Consider the following 6,149-nt stretch of genomic DNA (forward strand, 5'->3'; position numbering starts at 1 on the left):
GAAACTATCCAGAGAACCACAACTTACACCCCCACCCCCCCCCCCCCCCCCCACCCCCCCCCGACACACACACACACACACACACACACACACACACACACACACACACAGACAGGTTTAATTAGAAGTCGGTATAAGGGTTGCTATAAAATAATGCTCTTAAAGCTATCAGAGCCGTCGTATTTTTTTGCTTGTTTGGGTCTGAATCTAATTGTGTTATTGTGTTTGTGCATCTGAAAGTGTGTCATGAGTGGTTTGGTTCTGTGTATGCATGCTTATGTCTTAGTGTGTGCATCTGTGTGTGTCTTTTTGTGTGTGTCTGTGAGTGCGCATGTGTGCGTGTGTGTGTGTGCAAGTTTGTGTGCTTGTGTATGCTGGCCTGGGGGAGTGAGTGAGTGAGTTAGTGAGTGATTGTGTGAGTGTGTGTATGTTTGAGAGTTTGTATTTGTTTGTGTTGGCGTGTGTGCGTGTTTTTGTTTGTGGTGGTGACTATGCCTGTCAATGTGTGCGTGTGTGGGTCTTGTAGACATCACAACAGGAAGGACGGTAGTGCTGCAGCCCATCTTCAGGGGGTGGGGTTGGAGGTAAGGGGGGAGTAACGGTGGAGGTGAGAGGGTGTGGCGGGAGGTGAGAGGGTGTGGGGGGAGGTGAGAGGGTGTGGGTGGAGGTGAGAGGGTGGAGGTGAGAGGGTTAGGGTGGAGGTGAGGGTGTGGGTGGAGGTGAGAGGGTGGAGGTGAGAGGGTTAGGGTGGAGGTGAGGGTGTGGGTGGAGGTGAGAGGGTGTGGGTGGAGGTGAGAGGGTGTGGGTGGAGGTGAGAGGGTGTGGGTGGAGGTGAGAGGGTGTGGGTGGAGGTGAGAGGGTGTGGGTGGAGGTGAGAGGGTGTGGGTGGAGGTGAGAGGGTGTGGGTGGAGGTGAGGGTGTGGGTGGAGGTGAGAGGGTGGGTGGAGGTGAGGGTGTGGGTGGATGTGAGAATGTGTGCGGGGAGGTGAGAGGGTGGAGGTGAGAGGGTGTGGGTGGAGGTGAGTGGATTAGGGTGGAGGTGAGAGGGTGTGAGTGGAGATGAGGGTGGAGGTGAGAGGGTTACGGTGGAGGTGAGAGGGTGTGGGTGGAGGTGAGAGGGTTACGGTGGAGGTGAGAGGGTGTGGGTGGAGGCGAGAGGGTGTGGGTGGAGGTGAGAGGGTGTGGGTGGAGGTAAGAGGGTGTGGGTGGAGGCGAGAGGGTGTGGGTGGAGGGGACAGGGTTACGGTGGAGGTGAGAGGGTGTGGGTGGAGGCGAGAGGGTGAGGGTGGAGGTGAGAGGGTGTGGGTGGAGGTGAGAGGGTGTGGGTGGAGGCGAGAGGGTGTGGGTGGAGGTAAGAGGGTGTGGGTGGAGGTAAGAGGGTGTGGGTGGAGGTGAGAGGGTGTGGGTGGAGGTAAGAGGGTGTGGGTGGAGGCGAGAGGGTGTGGGTGGAGGTAAGAGGGTGTGGGTGGAGGCGAGAGGGTGAGGGTAGAGCTGGGGGGTGGAGGTGTTTGTGGGGTGCCACTCTTGTAAGACAGATCTCTAATTCCCAGACAAGTTAAAGCATGGCTTGTATAAATCACTTCTCTTACACAACACACAGCAGGACAGGATGTTAACACGCTCATTAAACATGTTCTATAACTACCCTAAGACAGATAGGCTGGCAGACAGACAGACAGACAGACCGGGAGACAGATCAAGAGACAGATCTCTACTCTTCGACCACTCTTCCTTCTCCTGCCACCCTCTCTTCTCCCCTTTCCTCCTCCTTAACGTCCCCTCGAGGGAGAAGGAGCCCAAGAACAAGAGACATACAGATAAAGAACGAAACACACACACATACACACACACACGCACATACACAAGAGAGAGAATTGAGCACATATAGTAAAGTAAACATACAGACAGAGAGAGAGAGAGAGAGATAGTGAATGAGTGAGTGTGTGAGTGAGTGTGGTGTGTGGAGGCAGAAGATATATTTATGGTGGTATAGGGGGGGGGGGTTGTCATCCCCTTTAGAGTGGAATGTGCTGGGGTAGTATATCACACATAATGTCACACACACACACACACACACACACACACACACACACACACACACACACACACACACACACACACACACACACACACACACACACACACACACACACACACACACACACACACACACACACACTATTTGAACTGTAAGTTGTTACTGTCAGATACGATCTTCAACACTGATATAATGTGTTCAACAGTACCACTTCAGTAAGTCCACATGATATTAATGTGTTCATCGACTCTTAGTCTATATAATAAGGAATGTATTCAACAGTGACTATAGTAAGTCTATATAATAATGTGGTTATCAACGATTAATACATTGAGTCTATACAATGTGTTCAACAACAGTGAGTAAAGTATGTCTATATAATAATAATAATGTGTACTTCAACAGTGACTACAGTAGGTCTATATAATAATGTATTCATCAACAGTGAGTACAGTAAGTCTAATATAATACTGAACAGCACCTCTACAGTTAGTCTTTCGACCATAATCACCTGACTGACTAGATCGCCCACAGAAGCACAAACACTGGGACACTGAACTCTTTGTCCCTTAACCCAATGACAGGAAGTGCCAGGAGGTGACAGGAAGTGAGTTTCCTGGACTTTTCCATGTAAGAGGAGGGGGTGTCCACAGGAGAACTTGAATCAGAACGTTTACGAGAAGTTCTTTATGAGTACAGATCCAGACAAGCTGGCACAAGCAGAGCAAACCACACACACTTTAGACTCAAACACACAGACACACCATGTGAAACCCGCATACTGTACCTCTGACACATGATTTAAATTAGCCGTACTACCAAAGTGCTCAGAGGTTTTACACGATTCTTCATTATATTATATTCCATTCTAGTATTTCACTACCTTGTACCCGGTCTGGTTGTTGTTGACAGTGTTTTGGCCCTACTGTGTGTTACAACTGCCTACACCAAGGGGCACTGCACCAGGTTAACGCACTGGGGCTCCCATTGGGGTACTGGGAAGGAGCATTGCAAAGAATTTTGAGCAACTCTCCAATATAATCAGATGCATTTCACAAGGCGGGCCACAGAGTGTCAACTGCATCCCTTTGCTATGTCATCAGTAGGCATAAGGAAGTGTACTGTCACTAAAAGCTGTTTTGGCAATAAATAGAAAACACGCCAATGCCATTTGCCTTGACTCTGCCTGAGTGCCAAGGCGCATCCCGGCAGATGGGGCTAACGTGTGTGCGTGCGTGTGCGTTCATGAGAGGTCCTGGATCTCCAGCAGTCAGCCTGTCTTCTAACAAGTCCTCACCTGAGCAGGGCTCATCATACTACCTGGCTCACACACACACACACACACGTCCTCTCTGGACCAGTACACACATGACCACATTCCAGAGTCCTAATCCCATTCTGATTGGATGCTGGGATTGCTGTCGGCCTCACGTGTAGATTGATACAGGTGTCAATCATTTTTTGGGGGGATTCGATTGATATGATTAATTTCTTTAGGTGTCAAGGTGAGAGACAGGTTAAGTATATTTAAGGGTTTGGTGAATTTAAAGGGGAACACTCAGCACATTTTCTAATGTAAGTGAGAACTGTTCATACGCGTGTTGGGAAAAGATCATCTCGGATTCTGCGAAAAAAATCGAGTTAGACTATTGGCATCATATGTCCGGTATTCTTTTTGCAGAGTTGATTTTCGGGACATGGATTTATTTGAACAATGCGGGTATGAAGCAGTTCTCTCTTATTCGAGCATATATTGTAAGTCTGTAGTGCCTCAACCCCTACATCGACTACAGCACAGAACTCAAACACTTGGAGCTGTCCATCGTCCAATGGACCTGTACCGTCCAACGGAGGACGGTACAGGTTTGAATGTGATTGGCTGAGCGGCGCTGCGATTGTACAAAAAGACTCTGACGCTGGCCATCGTCGCCCTCTCCCTGTTTGTTGACCAAGCCGGTAACCAGTGACAACCATGACCTCATCAGGAAAAAGGGACACAATGTGAAGTCTTCCCATGGGGTGATATGAAGCACACAAACACACACGTCAAATACACACACACACACACACACACCAGACACGAGGGTCAAATAACCTCACACAAACCCGCCAGACATCGACACAGAAACACACAAACGACCACACACACACACACACACACACACACACACACACACACACACACACACACACACACACACACACACACACACACACACACACACACACACACACACACACACACACACACACACACAGATTGTGTGTGTCTGTCAAAGATTGCTGGTGCTAAACAGAATGCATCTCTGACTCGACGAGTTGATGTTGTTTGAACTTGGTCATGCAGCACAAGAAATATCTAGCTACTCCAATGTGGACTTTTGCTTTTCATGTTATCAGCCTCACTTGTGAGTCTCTCGGGTTGAAAGCGTCTGCTGAACCACTGAATATTAAATGCATACATGACATGCAAATGAGCATACTTGATTCATCGTCTCAACAACCAATGAATACTGGCTGCAGTGGTGGGAAGCTGCTGGGAACAAGGAAGTTGATATGAGTGTTTCAGAATATAGGTGTTTCCGCGGTAACTGAAGTTGGCCCGGCTGGAATCTGGGCTATGTCTCTACGGTAACAGAGGTTAGCGTGGCTAGACTCTGTGAAGTTTGTCTCCATGGTAACTGAGGATGGGCTGGCCAGGTCTGAGGTGGATGCTACGTAGCATAGCACGGCGCCAACGGCCCGATTCAAGATCTGAAGAATATTCTGCTTTGAGATACACGCTCCCTACGGAGGATACAAACACATGCACGCACGCCCACACATGTACACACATACACACGTCCACACATGCACACACACACAGACACACACACACACACACACACACACACACACGTATAAATAAATACAGTAAATCACACCACCCCACCCAGGGAGTAAAGAGCTAATTAGCTCTGAGACGCTTACTCTGCTAACTCAACATTTCATCACAGTCATTAACCAACGCCTAGCTCCCTCTCTCTCTCTCTCTCTCTCTCTCTCTCTCTCTCTCTCTCTCTCTCCCTCTCTCCCTCTCTCTCTCTCTCTCTCTCTCTCTCTCTCTCTCTCTCTCTCTCCCTCTCTCCCTCTCTCTCTCTCTCTCTCTCTCGCTTTCTCTCTCTCTCCCCAGCTCTCTGTCTCGTGGGCGGGTGACCTGCCCCAATAGGCAGCCTATCTTATCTAAAGAGCCTAGTTCAACCCCGCCCCAACCCAACACACGCTTTAACCCTTTGACCCCCGCTGACCTCTGACACTGCCAGACTCTTCTCCCTGCTTCCCCTCAGAGGAGGAAGATAAAGTGAGGGGTCGGGGTGGGAGCAGGAGAGTGGGTGGAGGTGGAGAAGAAGGAGGGAGGGAGGGAGGGAGAAGTAGGAGGAGAGGAGGAGGAGCAGGAGGAGGGAGGAGGGAGGAGTAGAGTGGGAGGAGAGGAGGAGGAGGGGGGGGGGAGAGGGAGAAGTAGGAGGAGAGGAGGAGGAGGAGGAGAAGGAGGAGGGAGGAGTAGAGTGGGAGGAGAGGAGGAGGAGGGGGGGGGAAGAGGGAGAAGTAGGAGGAGAGGAGGAGGAGGAGGAGGGAGGAGTAGAGTGGGAGGAGAGGAGGAGGAGGGGGGGGGGGGGAGAGGGAGAAGTAGGAGGAGAGGAGGAGGAGGAGGAGGAGAGAAGGGAGAGGAGTAGAGTAGGGAGTGGAGGAGGGGGATTGAGGAGGAGTTGTAGAACAAACACTTGAGCGGAGCTAGTGATATACGGCTGCTCCACATCTCTCCCTCGCTCCCTCCCTCTCTCCGGGTGTTTGATCGCTCCCTCGCCCATCGTTTAGGGTGGGTTGTGTTGACTCGGGCTGAGCTGAAATATCTCCATTGTGTGTGCGTGCATGTGTGTGCAAGACCCTCATCGCAGACACCCTGAAGAGGCCCTGGAGTGTTTCACGAGCTCTGCTTATCGACCAGCAGCGCCTTCAGGTATTGAGTCCTTCGTGTGAATTGGATCAGTCACGGATACAGTCTGATGAACGAGATGGATTTCATATCAATACAACAAAAGTGTGTTCACTGCGGCAGAATTTACAACCAACG

The 6,149-nt window shown here is 50.4% G+C and overlaps 1 protein-coding gene across 5 annotated transcripts in view; it reads right to left on the reverse strand.

The window, feature by feature from the left end:
- Nucleotides 1–6,149, reverse strand: part of LOC132445647 (caskin-2-like) — a 34,210-nt gene that overhangs the window by 18,946 nt on the left and 9,115 nt on the right. The window lies entirely within an intron of this gene.

The sequence above is a fragment of the Gadus macrocephalus genome, chromosome 2 (genome assembly GCF_031168955.1).
Source record: "Gadus macrocephalus chromosome 2, ASM3116895v1".
NCBI classification, from domain to species: Eukaryota; Metazoa; Chordata; class Actinopteri; order Gadiformes; family Gadidae; genus Gadus; species Gadus macrocephalus.